The sequence below is a fragment of the Varroa destructor genome, unplaced genomic scaffold (genome assembly GCF_002443255.2).
Source record: "Varroa destructor unplaced genomic scaffold, Vdes_3.0 BEIS01000003.1, whole genome shotgun sequence".
Lineage (NCBI taxonomy): Eukaryota > Metazoa > Arthropoda > Arachnida > Mesostigmata > Varroidae > Varroa > Varroa destructor.
In genome coordinates, this window is record NW_019211456.1 from 53,727,349 (window position 1) to 53,741,340 (window position 13,992).

The 13,992-nt window shown below is 36.5% G+C and overlaps 1 protein-coding gene across 19 annotated transcripts in view; it reads right to left on the minus strand.

The window, feature by feature from the left end:
• LOC111246719 (uncharacterized) overlaps nucleotides 1-13,992 on the minus strand; it is a 100,111-nt gene that overhangs the window by 31,756 nt on the left and 54,363 nt on the right. For 3 of the 19 annotated variants that reach the window (XM_086982856.1, XM_086982850.1, XM_086982848.1), the window contains exons 2-3: nucleotides 12,435-12,501; nucleotides 9,511-9,620 (exon numbers count right to left, since the gene is read on the minus strand). The exons of 11 other annotated variants lie outside the window; for them this stretch is intronic. The gene's annotated coding sequence lies outside the window, so the exon portion shown is untranslated. The remainder of the gene's footprint in view (nucleotides 1-9,510; nucleotides 9,621-12,434; nucleotides 12,502-13,992) is intronic. 5 more of the 19 variants (XM_086982858.1, XM_086982855.1, XM_086982853.1 and 2 more) reach the window with 2 other exon arrangements.

The window sequence follows — 13,992 nt, forward strand, 5'->3', positions numbered from 1 at the left end:
TAAAGATTCATTCTAGTCATCTCTCTTCAGCTATGAAATTATCATTCCATCCACAATTCTTATCTACAAATCAGAAAATTGTGCAGGTTTGTCGAAGGAGACTACCGTTGTTAAATAAAAAGTAAAATTACTCAATCAATCAAATGGGAGCGTACAAGTATATAAACATGATGTTAGAACAACAATACATTTGAGATGCCCTTTTATCTAAACCAGCGACTTTCTTGTTGCGTCTTATTGTCGTCTTATCGAAAAATATTGCGTTGTATTGAGGTCAAATGATGAATGAGAAATGAGTTACACACAAGTTATTGGCCATGTGACATGTGTCGAAAAACCGGAGGAAATTTGACCACTTTGAATAGGCTCGAATGAGCAAGCAAAATGTAATGGTGATATTCCTAGAAGAACTCAGTATACGATAGGCTGTTTAATATTGTCCTGGGGAAAAAGCTCTAATATTTTATTTGGGCAGACACAAATTCTTAAAAATAGTCCACAGAGTGCAGAAAAAAGAACTTAAAATCTGAATTGTAAAATAATACAATTTGAGGCCTAATATTTCGCGCTCAATCCAGACCCTCGACGTATGCTCAAGATAATACTATTTAACTTCCTGTGCACCAGCCACAACTTGGATAAGTATGTTAAACTAGACAAGGATAATACGTTATTGAGAGAAATATATTGATTAAAGTTTTGACTTCGGATGTTTCACCATTTGTTTACTCATTGCCAAAGCTTTACAGAGTGTTACACCGACACCTTCAGGGTTTTATTTGGCAGGATAAAGTGTCCGCCGGAACAGGTTCGCTAATTTCAGTAAACTGTGTGAGAGTTTACGATTGTCAGAAAGATACTGAATAAATTCTGTCAAAGATAGCTTTAGTGCCAATAAATCTCGTTGCTTAAATGAGACACATCGAAAACTCCGCATTTAGACCGCAATAACCGCAAGGTAACTGTACGTTTACTCGGCACGACTGCTTGGCGTCCAGCCTGACAAGCTTGCAGAGGGCCTAAAATTTCAATCGGTGTCAGATGTTCAACACGAGTATCCTTTAGTTGTTCTGGCAGGGTACTGAGGAGTAGCTGGACTCTTCCAACCCACTACTAAATTTGATATTATAGAGCTTAAAGAGTTAAAAACCCTGTTTTAGTTCCACAAAATTCGAGGCATAAATACAGGGTGGGATAATCACGCCAAATTATGAAATCCGTTCAAAAGGTATCCTCGAAGTCTCAATCGACCAGAAGAGAATACCTTCAATTTTTACGGGTGAGGTCACGTCTCTGACAAACAGTATGGTTCAAAAATTTGCTTTATGTAGCTACCAAATTATGACATCGGAAATCTGCAAAACGGCTTATGGCCACAGCCGACAAGCTGATGTTGATAATACATTCAGTTTTAGTGCATTGGTATTCCGGTGTATCCCGTAATGTCTATTTCCATTCCTTTCTTTCTGTTGATTATCGAATAGTCGGTCCCGCTTTTGTTCCGAAGATACGATGCTATCCACTTACTTTTGCATTTCCTGTGTTTTCATCTGCAATCTTCCTTCATCATGTTCTTTTTATACTTTTTGCATCTAATTAACACGTAGATGTATTAACATGATCATACTTCCTATGTATCTGTCAATTTTTCGTTCGAGGTCCTACTTAAAGCTAGAGCTACTTAAATATTATTTGTTCCTTTTTGGAAAACGCTTAGACCCATCAGGGCTAGTTTGGGTTCAAACCGTGCGATTGGTTGTTGAGTCTTCACGTAATTGGTATGCGTCTTAGGACAGGTATTCTTCGTGGTTTCATTATGTATTACTCTTTTTGCACAGATTGTGTCCATTGTCCCCAAAGTATAATCCATTGCATTTATACGAGCTGCTTTTTAGCTGTAGGCCAGCGACAATCACTTATGTCATGCTAACATGCATCCTAAAGCATTCACTGAACTAATAAACAGCTTCAGTACTACCTGTGAATCACATATAGTAATGGTAAGACTCTTCATCGGCAACTTTGTTTATGTAACGCTTAATGAGAGGTTCGCCAGAAGAAAGTGATCTTAGTCTTTCTTTCTTGAAAAGTTTAAGCCTTCATATAAAGTCGATTGCACTGATACTAACGGCCCGTAAACAGAAACTAAACATTTTTGTGCTAAAAACTTCTGAAATGCTCTTATTCTTACTGTGTATTTAAAATACTACTTCTACGTAAGTAGTCGAATGCATGCCTCATTAGCAAAAATTATGAAGTTCATTAGCTGTTGTAAGGTATTAGTTAAGAACCGAATTAGCAAGGGTCAGGTCTAAAGCTATTCTACAAACACGGGCAGTTTGAAAGTCAATTTTCATTTATCCCCTACCAATCGAATTTTTCATAAATTCCAACACAAAATTTATCTTCGAAAATAGTAATGCTCTAATCAGGTGAATAGTCGCACCTAAAAGAACATTCCATGTTTCAATAGGTTGCTTCCTGCGATTCAAGCTCTTCAGCGGTACACATTTACCACCATCTTGTAACAAGATACCGATATATTTCGTACCAATTTGTTGTGCTAATAGGTTTTATTTATTGTATTTTTTTTTCCAGTCGATCATGATACGTTTTATCCTGCTCAGCTCAATTTACAATCCTTGTTTAATTGATGCAACTTTAATGTCAATTTTTACGACAAAACCTGTAATCCGGTGTTGTAGGCTCCACGTTAGAGATTTATATTCACTCAGAGATCACAGGCTATTTAGCCAATTCTTTTTTCTGGGAGCTTGGGAATTCGAGCAACACGGCTCAACTAGCCTTCCTATAGTAAGTGTGGTCAGTTCTGCTATTAAAATCACTCCCCGATATTCTATGTACGGATGAAGTACTGTTACACTCGCGTGAGAAAAGCTGTGCATTATAGTCCTTGGAACAATGAAAAAGAGTTGCGTCTGAAGAGGGGACTGTATAAAAGGAGTTGCAGACAATACTAGCCTAGAAGAGCATTGCTAGAAGGAATTTACAACTGGAGTGTCAGGACTTGCATGTTGCCGGTTGCAACACTGGAGTCTAATAAGGAGTGTAGGTCTTTAATACGGCATCACTTGGTCGTTAAAATTGGCCTGTGTTTAAAATTTTCGGTAACCACAAGCCTTGCACTGCCTAGATGAGCAGGCATTTCTTTGCCTGGATTTGTTTTTCTCACGGAAACATCCTAGCGTAGGATGTCACGGCGGTTGTTACACGTTTATGTTGCTTATGTCGAATTCGTCAGTGTTCATTAAGAATTGTCTTTTACAAAGCCGAAACTTCGAAGTGTATAATGCGCATATTTGAAGACACAATAACATGCATTTTTTGTCTCGCTTAAAACCATTAGCCCATTAAGCCCCTTAAAGAAACTTTGTAAGATAAGCGAAGCATTATTGCAGGGTAGAAGACTTGACATAAAAAAGAAGCACTGCTAGATCAGATTTTGTCTAGATTATGTATTTTTTTTTATCTTACAACAGTAATTCTTAAATTATGCACCAACTACAGTTTCTCCATGATTTTAATCATTCATTTTTTAGTCATCTTCGAGCATTTATTTTAAGAACAGGATATCTGGATATTTAACGAAACTATTTCATAGTACAAACTATGCTTTGTTTGTACTTTTTAGGAAATGTTTGTTTTTCAGCAAAAGAACGTTCTGTCATCCCTTATACTAGAAAAAAATGTATATATTTCTTTTGAGGCAGATGCTAAAAAAACCTTGTACAATCATCAGAAGATTAAAGAAGTACTCTTTTATAACACTCAATAGAGTGCCCTCGACGGTTCCAATGGATATATCATTTCTGTGCATAATATCAATGACAACGTTTTCTGAAGCATCGAAAGTAATATAGAAAGCTTGTGATGGTAAAGTACATTGAATTGATGTCTTCTAAACTGAAGGAATTTCTAAAAATATGAGTGATAAAAGAAGTACTGAATATGTCTAAACTAGATGTACTTTTTTAATTATATCATTTACTTACCGTTCATAATAAACGTTCAGCGATACAATTTATATGTAAGTACATAAGTAAAAATTGTATACACAACCTTCTATAGAAGCCATAACATTGTATTCGTTCATATCAAACAGACAAACTTAAGGTTAGGTGGCGTAAATATTGCACTACCCGTAGACGTGAACCACTATCGTTTAACAGCTTATATCACCGGTGGAAAAGTTTTCCGGTTTCACGGTTGTTGTATCTGTTCCTGTAAACCTTTATATTATTTGTATCAAACACCTTTGCCCTGACCGGTTCAAGAAGTAATACAGCGCTGCCAAGGCCTGTCGTAGAAGGAGCAACTGAGGGTAAACCTTCAAGCAACTTTTATTTCCATTTCAACTTTAATGCTAAGCTTAGTAGTTCCCAACTGTCAAGCTACCTGTGGCCCGTTCCTCAATATAGCCGGCATTAGGTACGTTTATCGTGCGCTTGTGAAGAATGAGTCAAGAGGAAAATTCATTTTAAGACGAGTTTAGGCTTTTGAAACAAAAAAGTGACAATAATATTCTGCTACTGTTAAGGTTATAGGTGCGAATGCGGCTTAGTATTAATCATAATTTAATTGAATCCATTGAAATTATAGTTATTTGTATTTGGGGCTTAAACTAGCATTGGTATGCCTCACCTTAGAACGACGATTAATGAAAAATTGACAGGCCAATACTAATTGACCTGAGAGACATTTTCCTTTTAAAATTAGAATTTTAGTAATAATGCTTCTATAGCATTTATTATTTCGCAATGTTTGGAAAAACTGCAAATTCACCTCACGCAAGCACGTCGCATGCATGGCCCTGAGCAAATGTAAATTTAATGATTATGAGCTGTCTCGATCTGAAACTACCAGAATAAATATTAAATACTTTTGGATTCTGTCTAGACGTGGGTCTGTAACAGGCCAGATAGTAGAGTAGATGGCTAAATGGTATTTGACTCCATTGTACAAAATTTTTCATTTCGAGGGTGGAAGTAGAAAGGTGTTTTGATATCGCATCGCTGGTTCATACCCTGCATCATTTAGACACTGGCATAGCATAAAGTATTAATCGTTGCGTCCATCTAACTTAAACAATAAGATGACTTATAAAAAGACAATACTGGTGATTAAAATTAGAGATTATTTTTTCCACTTCTGAACTTACTTTTCTGACTTATATGTTTGAGCTTAAAAATGGCAGACAGAACAAGACAGCTGCATACCTCAGGATTGTAAAAAAGCCTCATATTTCATTGAGTTTGAAAGCCATATTGGTTAAAATGTAAACGCCAGAATTACGGTTCAATTTTGCATCGACATCACTAATAATAGAATTGTCTTTTTATTTTTAAACAGCTGGCAAAAAGGGCTTTTCATTGAATAAAGGTTTTTAGCACTGCATTACTAATATTAAAGCATATGCTACTATTATATACAGTTAATCATGTTCCGCTTAACTATTGATCCATTACCAAATTAAAAAAGCGAGCAATTAGATTAATAATTTCGGTTCCACATTAGACCAGGTTTAGCTCGATATTTACAATAATATGTTCGATCTTTTGAAACAACTTATCGTATTTCCGATAAAAATGCTGTATATCTGGACAAATACATTGGACTCTCGCAGCATTAGTACTAGGTTCAACACCATAAGCGTCGTTGCTAATTGTGCTCGGTAAGTCAGTCAAACCAAATTCCAGAAAAAATTCAACCTGTTTAACTTTCTTGATATCAAAATTTTACTACCATAATGGTTAGTGTTATTGTTTTCCAAGCCATTTGAGTTCGGCTACAAATAGTTAGCACTGAATATTCTTAGCTAGTTCTTCAAAAGTAAGTTATAAGTCAAAACAAGTATGCGCCCTTTGGCTATTGGGACTACGTCAGTTGACGTACTCCACAATAGAGAAATAAATTTGATTGACGTACTTTTCTTTTTCTATGTATTTTTACCAATACGCTGCTTAGTATAAGATTACATGTGTTCTGTACCCTAGGGTCATCCTAGAAATGTAAAAACTACCTGCGTTTTTTTCACATTCTCGTGTGACAGATCGCAGAACCCTTGCGTGGTGCTATATGAGGTGGCACATTTCCTACGGTGACCAAATTATGTTCACCATTCGTCATTTAAATATAGTGTTGACCCCAATTTGTTTCCAAGACTGTCTAAACAAAAATATATTTCAACCAAGTGTTTTACATATGTTAGAAGCAACATTCTTGACCGTCAGATTTATTTGACCTAACTACAAAGCACTGACAACTGCAATATGGGCAGTAAAGCGCTTACAAGTTTGTTTCAAATGTTTCGTTTACAATTCTGTAAACGTCTTCTTGATAGCGCAAATACGGGAGTTGACGTTGTATCGAACATTGTTGGACTTTCGCTCAATAATACTCTATACGTAATAATCCAACGAGTTCAAATCTAAACTGTTCGGCGACCATATGTGCTCATTCCCGAGCATGCTTGTATTCTCAAGTACCCAACTATGCACAAAATTGCTAGTAAAAGCCGGGCACTATATTCCTTTACACACTTCAACTATTGACGGTTGCACCACATTCTGTAGAACGTGCACTTCAATTTCCTTGCTGGTGCGTTCACCTTCCTAAAAAATGTATGGCGGCATAATGACGAAAATTTGGTTTTAATAGGTTTAACCATAGGCAGATCCTCTGCGTCATGAGCAAGCCACCTATCATTTCTGCATCAAGGATAATAAAATTCTCTTCATGGAAAAACCAAATACGACCTGCTGCTTCTACCTTAAGAGAACTGAATAGCAAACAATATCGGTGTAATATCTTGGTTTCGGTGTCCTCGGGAAGTATTTTTTTTTATGGCATACGACGCGTATTCGAATTTTTTGTGAACAGTGACATCGTGCTATTCCTTAGATCAAAGTCAACTAACACAGTGATGGAAACTGAAAAATCGTTAAAAATGCACCTTCGGATGACGGCGATTAACTTTGGAATCCGCATTGCTCTGTCGTGGATTTTCTGTTGTGCTGCGCTGAAATATGCTCCTAGTTTTTCTCCAGCCGCATATTCATTTGCGATTCAGTAAATGTTAATTTCGGATGATTCAAAAATTTTGGTGGGCGTTCGCCCAGTGCAAAGAGGTTAGCCGATATTTGTTCAACTTTTGAAAACAATACACTGTTGTTCGTCGTAACGAGTTTATTGCTTTGTTGCAAAAAGCACTGGCTTCCGTCAGGTAAACAAATGCCTATTAGGACAAACAGCCCGCCAAAGTTTGTCCTTTACTCAGGTGCCATACCCTGTTATATCTAAATTGATAATTTTGTTTAAAATAGTAATAAAAACAGCTATTTCACTATTTTTTTTTCTAAATTTACTCCAGAATATCATGCTTATTCAATGTAATCGAAACTCATCGCGATCACAGCCTCAATTTGGAATCTAAGCCCTTTACTGGCCATTTTCAAATAAGTTCTTTAATCCGCGAGTAACTTTTCAATGGTAGTCGTGTTTTAACCATGCAATATTGGTGGATGTAAAGTTCTTGAAATAGCGCCCAAATACACTGCATGCAAAAAAAACTTGTGAAATTAAATTTTGGGCTGATAGCATACCAGAAGTCCCAAAGGTACACGAGTTTCAAATAAGCGAACAATGTTTAAAAATGCGAAAAAAAAACTCAAAAAACGAACCGTCGCTTATTTGAATGACTCAACTAACTGACAATATTCTCCTCTCTAAAGCGGCCGCTAAACAATCGAAACCTTAAGGCCATTAAAAATGTTTTTTAAGCTATTTTGATGAATTTTTCGAACTCTTCAAATCATATGGATCTTCTAATGTACCTTATGAACGCCTTTCATGTATTCGCCAGAAGAGGAATCAAGACCACAACAAAAGGTGATCGTCGTTTCCGTCAAAATAAGTTTTTGTCCTAATGGGGGTTCGTCCAACGCAACAATATTGGATAATGGATGACCTTCTATCGAGTTCCGAAAACGACGCACTGTTGTTCGCCATTATGAATTCGTTGTTTTGTTCAGGAAAGAACTGGCTTTTGTCTGGTATCGGGAATAGCGAAGGAACGCATGGCTCTTACGACAAAAAGCCTGCCAAAGTGTTTCGTGATTTAAGCGCGCCACTCTGTACATATATATATATATACTTTGTCCATTTTAGTTAATAGGGTTATATAACTACATAGACAGTTATTGAATAAGTTCACGTTACTAAAAATGAATGTTAAAGAACACCTGCCCAAGTACCGAAATCCAAATTTCCGTGCCTATATTGGTTTAGCTGTCTATCATGTTATATGTTTCGAAATCTCGATACAATAACCGTCTGCCCGCAACAACTCAGCGACGTCTTCTGCACGAACCAAGCTAAGCAGACAGGTGCCACCACGGTTTGGTATCGTGTGTGTAATCAGCATGCCCAATGTGGGCGATTTGAGAGAAGTGCGCGCTAAAGCGGATTTTACCACTTCGAAATACTTTTGTTCCTGTGTTATTTTTTTTTAACAAACCACAGACAAACCGGCAGATAGTCAGCTTGTTTTTGCCACATGACTAATTTTAATACTCAAGCCTCGTTTTAAAACAACACCAGGTACACAGATTATTTCTGTCGGGTACCAGCTAAAATTTCACTGACATCTCCTCTTTCGACATGATGTTCGATCCCATCATCCATCATGTTTTTTAAGTGTTTTTGAATACTCTAGCCGCATATGCGATGTATAACTCAATAAATGTAACAATGAAGTGAACAAGTATTTAACCTGAAGCGTATATGTGTGTTGTTATGTGCCCGTGTTATTATGTATACCCACAACCCATGTGCTTCGTTCACCTATTTGTCCTCAAATAAGAACAGATGCTACGATTACAAACTGATGTTATAAATATTAGCGGCAGTCTCTTGCATAATCACAGTCCGCGCAGTGTCGTCGTGCGTATTAGAGCATATTTTCTTGTAATCCGTTCCATGCTAGAATTTGTAACCGCAAAAAAATACTTAGTTATCATAGTATTAGAATCAGACTCCGAACAAGCATAAGAATCTGCTATCAGCTAACTCGAGTATAATAAATAACTACTAACAATAAATTCCCAATAAATAAAAAAACACAATTCTTGAGAGATCTATATATATTTACCTGTTTTAATATTATTTAATATTTAATGTAATATTTTATATTTTATATCTATTTTTCATTTACCAATAAAAGTAGCTCTAGTCATCTTTCAGGCGTTAGTGAATAAAGTCACTAGTAGTTTGGTTAGTTTGACTTAACCTATTAAAATTACTTTTCACCAACCCGTTCCATGAACTATTTAAACTAATGACTAATTGGAATACAAAGCTCGGCTAGAAAAATACACATGAGCTTTTCGTATATTTACTTTAGTAATCTTTTTGAAGGATAGAGTTTATGTGATCAACTATATATCAGAGATCTTAAACCTAACAAATCCTACTGTTTGATTTACCACTTACTTAGAATCATCTTTCATTACTAATCATGGTTGTGGCTGATGCAAACCAATTCAGAATAGGCGCAATTATCACATCGATACCCCGATAGGTCAAAAAGCGATTCAATACACCTGCAAGTAAATTGGAATTAAATAACCCATGAATTGAAAAAGAACTCAAACTTGCTTTTGCGAATTCTTTATTCAAAAAATTGATTTTGCTACACATCGCAGAGCTAAGTATTTTGTGTTGACAAGAGAGTTCCAGTCTATAATACTGCTAACAGGTTAAAAACATGGAAAACATTTTTACTAGGATTCCGGTGGATCTGCTAGGTAGATTCAGCTTACTTTTACATCGGTGCGATTCACTTTTCGAAAAACATATTTGAAAGATCTTATAAGTGTAGACCATAAATTGATGATGATATTTAAGATACGGTCCGACAACGTACTCATGTATCATCCTAGCCCAAAAATCAGATATACTTCCTAGTTAAAGATGGACTATACGGGCACACAACCCTTTGAAAAAATACATCTTGATTTTGTTAGCCTTTTAGAAGAAAAGGCGCTTTCGGTTGCTATCGTTGCATATCAAAGATAGCAAAAAATACTAGATTGTTCAGTATTAAATGAAAAATAGCGAGCTCAGATTTTTTGTTACTTTTTTTTTCTAAGCATAATTCATTTCAAATCGAAATATGCATTATGATTGTTTGTGACCTTCCTCTATTTAGATAGTTAAATTATGTATGGGAAATTACAAAATTTCGAGAAGTAACTTCCTGAACTTTCAAATTCTGGTACGACTTGAGCGGTCTCCTATTGAGGAATTGTTGAGATTTTAAACATCTATGGCAGCAATATTTGGCCAGTACGATGGATGACAGTCTTCAACTACGTCTACTACATCTTTGGTACGGCGATTTTTCTAATGTAAGATTAAGCATTTTTATTTTTTGTTCAATACTGGCCGTTTTTTTCGATGTTTCATAATTGTGCGCTTCAGCTGTAATTGATGAGCTAATGTTGTACATTTCTTATGGTGTGATATCCATGACTGATGTAACAGTCTGCGGTTATCATAGAAGATCAATTTGCATGGCAAATGATAATTCGATGCAAAAATTTGATGGGGAACTGTTGCTTTCATAATGAGAACAAGGAAACAAATGTCTCCACGTATTCGTGTTTGATCTTCATGTCATGCGGAACTTTTGCCCAGCTCCTTTCCTTTATTAATCTGAGCATGGGTGATAAGCATTATGCTTATACGTTATACGTCAAACGTTAACCTGAATGCTAACATCCGTAGACTTCAAGATGGGTTGGCTTTCACCATAATTCTGCCCATTTCGTTATTCATTACTAACCACAAGCTCACAATGCTCCTAGGAGTAAATTCTTCACTGAAAACAAACGTCATGCGGCTCACTGTGTTACAAGATGGGCTTCATATTCCTGTGCCACTGGATTTCCATAGTTCATTGTAAGTTATGTGGTAACAGTTACTTACTATTCTTTAGTTCCATGCATTAGTTGCTGGCTAGCCCGACAAATGGGGTCAATTTTACCAAGAAAAAGCTTTTAAGTAAGTGCACATTACAGATGTAGATTAACGTATTTTTCATTGTAGCTGTTTATGGTGCAGCTTGGCGCTTAGCTAGTGGTCATGTAACAGTGACTTTGATAAAGGAAACGCCTCCATAACTGACGTCGCTAAACTGTTGTTGCTGCGCATAACTTGACCTAACAACCTGTTGTTTGTTTTGTCAAGTTGCTCCACCTTAATGTATGGCTAAGCTTTTATATCTAATTTGAGACTCAACTGTAAAGATAATTAGATTGGTTTAAATAGTACTAATGATATTGTATTATCAATGAAAGCAAGAAATTGTAGCGGTCGAAACTGCGGGAAAGTCATCCAAATGTGTGTAGTTACGCTTTTCTTTGTCTTTCTCTATCTTGTTCCTATGCAAATCTATTTTCCTTTTATACTATGTTAGTTATTTACAAGTTTGCAATTGTCTAGGAGGTAACATGAAGTCGATTCACGGGATATGACCTTTGTCTTCAAGGTAAAATTATTTAATAGTTGCTTACCATAGCCAATGAGTCGCTTGCTATAATTATGAGTGTTTGCTCGAAGCATGTGCACTATGATTCTCAAACAAGTGTTTATTTATTCATACATAAAGAAACTCGTCTCAGCTTAATCATGTTACTACAGCAGTATCGTGAGAACGTGTCGACATAATCAGAAAAAGATTAACTGTACCGACATGCTCTAGGAAGCTAGCAGACTTTTCTGCACGTGACATTAGACTCCACTGAAGACGACGCTTCCAATTTAGCGGAGCAGTTAAACTTAGTCTAGGACTTACTGGACTAGCTCGTTTTGGGTAAACCGCTAGATCTTCAAGATGAACCAATGATGCTGCGTTGTTAACGCACAATGTACATATCTGTTTACGAGAGTGTTAAAGCTTAGTCATAGCTGTTTAGTAGCGACATTTTCGTATACTTTACATAACTTTTAATAGTGGGTGTCTTGCGTATAACAAACACGCTGTGATTGTTTTCACTTCTCTGTTAGACAGCATTGCTTCTTTCGCCCAGTCAATGCCAAGGTAAGCAGTGAAACTGTGCCTGACTTCTAATGGAGCGTTTATGTAGAAATCTTCATGCTTCCTTTCTATTTTTGTCATTTATAACGGTGTCATCACAGTGTGGTCTAAGCCTAGCTACTTAGATGACAATTTATCTATACGTGATGTAATTTGCATTTGCAATTGATGAATAGACATAACGATATTATACTGCAGTAAAAGGCCCATCTTTATACTATATACAACTCGGTGATTGGACATAGAAACTGAACTGTACTCGGATATATTTTTCGCCTAACATAGGCTAATATATAAAAAAAAATACATTCCATACCCGTATCACGTTTATTCTGAATCACACAGTATATTTGCGAGTGGACGTTGAGATTTCTCCTTATTACCTAAGAGACAAGATTACATTCCATGTATTAGTATCACGATGACTCGAAGATGAGAACGTGCGCATGAGTTCAAATATTGCATAGTGACTCAATAGATGACAAAGCTGTTGAGTTCAAAAAGTGCAGCAGCAGTAGAAAATTGTAGCATAATCTTTGAAAAATAAAAAAACACTCAAACGACTCTAAACCAGTCAGTATCGACAATTCCGATTATCCCTACTCAAGTATATTCAAATAATACTGCCCAAGCTAGATCGGCCAATCAGTCTAATTTTGTTTTTAATGACTTTAACTATGATTTTCAAGGCAAAGGCTTATGTGCATTTATATCTGAAATGATCGTAGGTACTGTGTGAACGACGATTTAGTAAGTGATCGTTGTTTATTGCAAGGCCTGGAATCGCTTAACACAACTACCTGCCACGGATTGCGTACTGGGAACCAAACTCCAATAAATATGACCAAGTTTAAGCCATAATTTCACATTCACAGATTATTAGTTTTAGTATATTAGGTTCGTACATAAGTAATGTCACTGTTTCTTCAAATATTACTTTTTTCTTTTCTCTCTCCACTGTTTCTTTAGTTCACTATATAATTTCTATCAGTCTGTTCGTGATGTAGTGAACGGAATTCCACGTCGAATTGAAATTTCACATGAATGTTTCTGGTAAAGGGGAAGTGTAATTTCGCCATTTACTCCACCGCTGGCGATCGCCATGGCGAGATCGCTGAAAAGCTGCCGAATTGGCTCGGGATATTTGTATTATGTACAGACAAAACTTAATATAGCTGAAGAAATTGCTTGAACGGATTTGGTTAGCTTAAAAATCGAACCTTGAAGCTGGAACATGCTCGTTACGCTTGTCAAATGCCTACGATCGATCTCGGACAGCAAATAACTTGTGACGTGGCCAAGAAAATAAGCCGATAAGACCCGACTATTTTCAGCATCCCGAATGTATGTTATTTTTTTCTAAGATTTAGAGCCAAATTTGCTATAACTGGGTAAAGTGCATAGGGAATTATGGCTTATTTTGTCCCACAACGCGCAGTTAAATTGACAAATTTCTGCACAGAATTGTTACGGGTGACGAGAATCGGTTTTTCGACGCTGATATGAAGTACAGAAAGGAGTGGCTAGCCTCGAAAGATAAGTCAGATCCCTATCTGAGAAAAAAGCATGATCTCCGTTTGGTAAGGCTAAAAGGTTGTTATATTTAGAAGCTGCTTGAGCAAAGCGGCCAACAAGAATTTGTGTATCATCCATTTGTACCGAGTGAACGAGACTACCCACCATGAAAGAACCGAGAGAAAAAAGTCATGACCTCTTCGATAATTCTAGGCCACACGTGGAAAAGGTCGCTAAAGCCGCCTAACAACAAAACTGAGTAAAAGATCCTTTTGTACCTATTAAATTCTTCGAAGCTCGCACCGATGGATCATCGCCTTTTCTAACCATTGACAATTAAAATCAATAATCGCACGTTT